Source organism: Saccoglossus kowalevskii, chromosome 9 (assembly GCF_978046115.1).
Source record: "Saccoglossus kowalevskii chromosome 9, keSacKowa6.1, whole genome shotgun sequence".
In the NCBI taxonomy this organism is placed as follows: domain Eukaryota; kingdom Metazoa; phylum Hemichordata; class Enteropneusta; family Harrimaniidae; genus Saccoglossus; species Saccoglossus kowalevskii.
Window position 1 is genome coordinate 39954102 of NC_140649.1, and position 7860 is coordinate 39961961.

The window sequence follows — 7860 nt, forward strand, 5'->3', positions numbered from 1 at the left end:
CATCTGTAAGTTAGATGTATTCAAGGGTAAAACAATTCACCTGTAAGTTAGACGTATTCAAGGGTTACACAATTCATTTGTAAGTTAGACGTATTCAAGGGTAACACAATTCATGTGTAAGTTAGACATAGTCAAGTGCAACACAATTCATCTGTAAGTTAGACGTATTCAAGCTTAACGTAATTCATCCGTAAGTTGAATGTAGTCAAGGGTAGACCAATTCATCAGTAAGTTAGATGTAGTCAAGGGTAACACAATTCATCTATAAGTTAGATGTAGTCAAGCGTGACACAATTCATCTGTAAGTTAGATGTAGTCAAGGGTAGCCCAATTCATCAGTAAGTTAGAAGTAGTCAAGGGTAACACAATTCATCTGTAAGTTAGATGTATTCAAGTGTAAAACAATTCACCTGTAAGTTAGACGTATTCAAGGGTAACACAATTCATCTGTAAGTTAGACGTACTCAAGGGTAACACAATTCATCTGTAAGTTAGACGTATTCAAGGGTAACACAATTCACCTGTAAGTTAGACATATTCAAGGGTAACACAATTCATCTGTAAGTTAGACGTATTCAAGGGTAACACAATTCACCTGTAAGTTAGACGTATTCAAGGGTAACACAATTCACCTGTAAGTTAGATGTAGTCAAGTGTAACACAATTCGTCTGTAAGTTGAACGTATTCAAGGGTAGCCCAATTCACCAGTAAGTTAGATGTAGTCAAGTGTAACACAATTCGTCTGTAAGTTGGACAAATTCAAGGGTAGCCCAATTCAGCAGTAAGTTAGATGTAGTCAAGTGTAACACAATTCGTCTGTAAGTTGGACAAATTCAAGGGTAGCCCAATTCAGCAGTAAGTTAGACGTAGTCAAGGGTAACACAATTCATCTGTAAGTTAGATGTAGTCAAGGGCAACACAATTCATCTGTAAGTTAGATGTAGTCAAGTGTAACACAATTCGTCTGTAAGTTAGACGTAGTCAAGGGTAACACAATTCATCTGTAAGTTAGATGTAGTCAAGTATAACACAATTCGTCTGTAAGTTGGACGTATTCAAGGGTAGCCCAATTCAGCAGTAAGTTAGATGTAGTCAAGGGTAACACAATTCATCTGTAAGTTAGATATAGTCAAGTGTAACACAATTCGTCTGTAAGTTGGACATATTCAAAGGTAGCACAATTTATCTGTAAGTTAAACGTATTCAAGGGTAACACAATTAATCTGTAAGTTGAATGTAGGCAAGGGTAGACCAATTCATCAGTAAGTTGGATGTGGTCAAGGATAACACAATTCATCAGTAGGTTAGATGTAGTCAAGGATAACACAATTCATCAGTAAGTTAGGTGTAGTCAAGGGTAACACAATTCATCAGTAAGTTAGACGTAGTCAAGGATAACATAATTCATCTATGAGTTAGATGTAGTCAAGGGTAACACAATTCATCTGTAAGTTAGACGTAGTCAAGGGTAACACATTTCAGCTGTAAGTTAGATGTAGTCGAGGGTAACACAATTCATCTGTAAATTAGACGTATTCAAGGGTAACATAATTCATCCGTAAGTTGAACGTAGTCAAGGGTAGGGCAATTCATCAGTAAGTTAGATGTAGTCAAGGGCAACACAATTCATCTGTAAGTTAGATGTATTCAAGGGTAAAACAATTCACCTGTAAGTTACACGTATTCAAGGGTAACACAATTCATCTGTAAGTTAGACGTAGTCAAGGGTAACACAATTCTTCTGTAAGTTAGACGTATTCAAGGGTAACATAATTCATCCATAAGTTGAATGTAGGCAAGGGCAACACAATTCATCAGTAAGTTAGATGTATTCAAGGGTAACACACTTCATCAGTAAGTTAGATGTATTCAAGGGTAACACAATTCATCTGTAAGTTAGATGTAGTCAAGGGAAACACAATTCATCTGTAAGTTAGACGTATTCAAGGGTAACATAATTCATCCATAAGTTGAATGTAGGCAAGGGCAACAGAATTCATCAGTAAGTTAGATGTATTCAAGGGTAACATACTTCATCAGTAAGTTAGATGTATTCAAGTGTAACACAATTCGTCTGTAAGTTGGACAAATTCAAGGGTAGCCCAATTCAGCAGTAAGTTAGACGTAGTCAAGGGTAACACAATTCATCTGTAAGTTAGATGTAGTCAAGGGAAACACAATTCATCTGTAAGTTAGATGTAGTCAAGTGTAACACAATTCGTCTGTAAGTTGGACGTATTCAAGGGTAGCCCAATTCATCTGTAAGTTAGACGTAGTCAAGGGTAACACAATTCATCTGTAAGTTAGATGTAGTCAAGGGTAACACAATTCATCTGTAAGTTAGATGTAGTCAAGGGTAACACAATTCATCTGTAAGTTAGATGTATTCAAGGGTAACACAATTTATCTGTAAGTTAGATGTATTCAAAGGTAACACAATTCATCTGTAAGTTAGATGTAGTCAAGGGTAACACAATTCATCTGTAAGTTAGATGTAGTCAAAGGTAACACAATTCATCTGTATGTTGGACGTATTCAAGGCTAACACAATTCATCTGTAAGTTAGATGTATTCAAGGGTAACACAATTCATCTATAAGTTAGATTTAGTCAAGGGAAACACAATTCATCAGTAAGTTGAATGTAGGCAAGGGTAACACAATTCATCTGTAAGTTAGATGTAGTCAAGGGTAACACAATTCATCAGTAAGTTAGACGTATTCAAGGGTAACACAATTCATCTGTAAGTTAGATGTAGTCAAGGGTAACACAATTCATCTGTAAGTTAGATGTAGTCAAGGCTAACACAATTCATCTGTAAGTTAGATGTATTCAAGGGTAACACAATTCATCTGTAAGTTAGATGTATTCAAAGGTAACACAATTCATCTGTAAGTCAGATGTAGTCAAGGGTAACACAATTCATCCGTAAGTTAGATGTATTCAAAGGTAACACAATTCACCTGTAAGTTAGACGTAGTCAACGGTAACACATTTCATCTGTAAGTTAGATGTAGTCGAGGGTAACACAATTCATCTGTAAATTAGACGTATTCAAGGGTAACATAATTCATCCGTAAGTTGAATGTAGTCAAGGGTAGGGCAATTCATCAGTAAGTTAGATGTAGTCAAGGGCAACACAATTCATCTGTAAGTTAGATGTATTCAAGGGTAAAACAATTCACCTGTAAGTTACACGTATTCAAGGGTAACACAATTCATCTGTAAGTTAGACGTAGTCAAGGGTAACACAATTCTTCTGTAAGTTAGACGTATTCAAGGGTAACATAATTCATCCATAAGTTGAATGTAGGCAAGGGCAACACAATTCATCAGTAAGTTAGATGTATTCAAGGGTAACATACTTCATCAGTAAGTTAGATGTATTCAAGTGTAACACAATTCGTCTGTAAGTTGGACAAATTCAAGGGTAGCCCAATTCAGCAGTAAGTTAGACGTAGTCAAGGGTAACACAATTTATCTGTAAGTTAGATGTAGTCAAGGGAAACACAATTCATCTGTAAGTTAGATGTAGTCAAGTGTAACACAATTCGTCTGTAAGTTGGACGTATTCAAGGGTAGCCCAATTCATCTGTAAGTTAGACGTAGTCAAGGGTAACACAATTCATCTGTAAGTTAGATGTAGTCAAGGGTAACACAATTCATCTGTAAGTTAGATGTAGTCAAGGGTAACACAATTCATCTGTAAGTTAGATGTATTCAAGGGTAACACAATTTATCTGTAAGTTAGATGTATTCAAAGGTAACACAATTCATCTGTAAGTTAGATGTAGTCAAGGGTAACACAATTCATCTGTAAGTTAGATGTAGTCAAAGGTAACACAATTCATCTGTATGTTGGACGTATTCAAGGCTAACACAATTCATCTGTAAGTTGGATGTATTCAAGGGTAACACAATTCATCTATAAGTTAGATTTAGTCAAGGGAAACACAATTCATCAGTAAGTTGAATGTAGGCAAGGGTAACACAATTCATCTGTAAGTTAGATGTAGTCAAGGGTAACACAATTCATCAGTAAGTTAGACGTATTCAAGGGTAACACAATTCATCTGTAAGTTAGATGTAGTCAAGGGTAACACAATTCATCTGTAAGTTAGATGTAGTCAAGGCTAACACAATTCATCTGTAAGTTAGATGTATTCAAGGGTAACACAATTCATCTGTAAGTTAGATGTATTCAAAGGTAACACAATTCATCTGTAAGTCAGATGTAGTCAAGGGTAACACAATTCATCCGTAAGTTAGATGTATTCAAAGGTAACACAATTCACCTGTAAGTTAGACGTAGTCAAGGGTAAAACAATTCATCTGTATGTTGGACGTATTCAATAGTAACACAATTCATCTGTAAGTTAGATGTAGTCAAGGATAACACAATTCATCTGTAAGTTAGATGAATTCAATGATAACACAATACATCTATAAGTTAGATGTAGTCAAGGGTAACACAATTCATCTGTAAGTTAGATGTAGTCAAGGGTAACACAATTCATCTGTAAGTTAGATGTAATCAAGGGTAACACAATTCATCTGTAAGTTAGACATATTCAATGATAACACAAATCATCTGTAAGTTAGACGTAGTCAAGGGTAACACAATTCATCTGTAAGTTAGACATAGTCAAGGGTAACACAATTGATCTGTAAATTAGATGTAGTCAAGGGTAACACAATTCATCTGTATGTTGGACGTATTCAAAGGTAACACAATTGATCTGTAAATTAGATGTAGTCAAGGGTAACACAATTCATCTGTATGTTGGACGTATTCAAAGGTAACACAATTCATCTGTAAGTTAGATGTAGTCAAGGGTAACACAATTCATCTGTAAGTTAGATGTAGTCAAGGGTAACACAATTCATCTGTAAGTTAGATGTAGTCAAGGGTAACACAATTCATCTCTATGTTGGACGTATTCAAGGGTAACACAATTCATCTGTAAGTTAGACGTAGTCAAGGGTAACACAATTCATCTGTAAGTTAGACGTATTGAAGGGTAACACAATTGATCTGTAAGTTAGATGTAGTCAAGGGTAACACAATTCATCAGTAAGTTAGACGTAGTCAAGGGCAACACAATTCATCTGTAAGTTAGGCGTAGTCAAGGATAACACAATTCATCTGTATGTTAGATGTAGTCAAGGGTAACACAATTCATCTGTAAGTTAGACGTATTCAAGGGTAACTCAATTTATCTGTAAGTTAGACGTAGTCAAGGGCAACACAATTCATCTGTAAGTTAGACGTAGTCAAGGGTAACACAATTCATCAGTAAGTTAGATGTAGTCAAGGGTAACACAATTCATCAGTAAGTTAGACATATTCAAGGGTAACTCAATTCATCTGTATGTTAGACGTATTCAAGGGTAACACAATTCATCTGTAAGTTAGATGTAGTCAAGGTAACACAATTCATCTGTAAGTTAGACATATTCAATGATAACACAAATCATCTGTAAGTTAGACGTAGTCAAGGGTAACACAATTCATCTGTAAGTTAGACATAGTCAAGGGTAACACAATTGATCTGTAAACTAGATGTAGTCAAGGGTAACACAATTCATCTGTATGTTGGACGTATTCAAAGGTAACACAATTGATCTGTAAATTAGATGTAGTCAAGGGTAACACAATTCATCTGTATGTTGGACGTATTCAAAGGTAACACAATTGATCTGTAAATTAGATGTAGTCAAGGGTAACACAATTCATCTGTAAGTTAGATGTAGTCAAGGGTAACACAATTCATCTGTAAGTTAGATGTAGTCAAGGGTAACACAATTCATCTGTAAGTTAGATGTAGTCAAGGGTAACACAATTCATCTCTATGTTGGACGTATTCAAGGGTAACACAATTCATCTGTAAGTTAGACGTAGTCAAGGGTAACACAATTCATCTGTAAGTTAGACGTATTGAAGGGTAACACAATTGATCTGTAAGTTAGATGTAGTCAAGGGTAACACAATTCATCAGTAAGTTAGACGTAGTCAAGGGCAACACAATTCATCTGTAAGTTAGGCGTAGTCAAGGATAACACAATTCATCTGTATGTTAGATGTAGTCAAGGGTAACACAATTCATCTGTAAGTTAGACGTATTCAAGGGTAACTCAATTTATCTGTAAGTTAGACGTAGTCAAGGGCAACACAATTCATCTGTAAGTTAGACGTAGTCAAGGGTAACACAATTCATCAGTAAGTTAGATGTAGTCAAGGGTAACACAATTCATCAGTAAGTTAGACATATTCAAGGGTAACTCAATTCATCTGTATGTTAGACGTATTCAAGGGTAACACAATTCATCTGTAAGTTAGACGTAGTCAAGGGCAACACAATTCATCTGTAAGTTAGACGTAGTCAAAGGTAACACAATTCATCAGTAAGTTAGATGTAGTCAAGGGTAACACAATTCATCAGTAAGTTAGACGTATTCAAGGGTAACTCAATTTATCCGTAAATGGTTGTAGGCAGAGGTAGAACAATCCATCATTGCGTTTGACTTTTTCAAAGGTAGTCCAATTTATCATTACGTTAAATGTAGTCAGAGGTATTTCAATTCATCTGTAAGTTTGATGTAGTTATCATTCAAATTCTCCAATTAACTTTTACGTTCTTCAAAAAGTGAAATGTCAAATTCCAGCGACCCATAGTGAAGCTTTACATGTCTAGCACTCATATGAGAATAAATGAGAAAATCATATATTCTTGGGGATTGTAAGGGGTATAGCACCATTTGAGGTAGTTGACGGTCTAGTTTTGTAATAATCTGCTGTGACATTAGAGAAATATCTAACCACAACATGTGAAGTCTATGCAGACACAAGTCGTGTATGAAGATTTCTGGTATTTCAATTTGTCACAAATATTAGGTAGTGAAACAAGGGATTAATGATGCGAATAATGGTATTTTAAGAATGTAGATTTAAACTTACACACCTGGGACATAGAGGTTACATGTATGAACGATTAATTATTAGCACCAAATAATAATCAATATTTGTATCACCTCGTGTGTAGATTTTTAACCACAGGGATAATTTTTAAAATGCATATATAAAAAATAGACAGGAATGCACAATGACCAGTCTTACAAATACCAAACAATAAATGAATTGCATGAAACTATAGTATATGAAGAGTGATTATACAGCCGTCTATGGCGCTGCCATATGGCCTCGGTCACGTGGTTCGTGATGTAAGGGAAAGAGAATCTTGGGGTCTAGATTCTATCTCTCCCTCACTGGAAGAATCGCTGATTAATGCCTACAGTTCAAAATAGTCATTTTGACTGACCAGAGTCTATGGTGGGTAATTAAACATAGTGAATACACAGCCCACAGCAAGGTCGGTAACATTAAAAAACATACCAAGCTACGTATGTAATTTTATAACAATCCCAAGACCAGTCAGTAATTTTGCAAACATGCCAAGACCAGTTGGTACTCTTACAACCATCTGAAGTCCTGTAGATAGTTTAAACAAGCAGTCTCTTGGCTGAGATAGCTCCGCTGTTAGCAATGCAAATTTCAATTAAGAGCTGAAGATATCATTAGAAAATGAACAATATGTATCAAAGTATTAAAGCAATCAGACTTGCTGTTTCTAACAAGAAGTTGAAAATATCACTTTTTGCCAAAAATGATAAAAATATTCATCAAAATTAGAGAATTAAAGATATCATCATGAAATGAAGAAATCTGAGAGAGGTCCACATGTTGTAACTATATATTTAATATGAAAGCAATCGGACTTGCTGTTTTCAACAAGAATTCGAAAATATCACTTTTTACCAAAAATGACAAAAATAATTATATTCATCAAAATTAGAGAATTA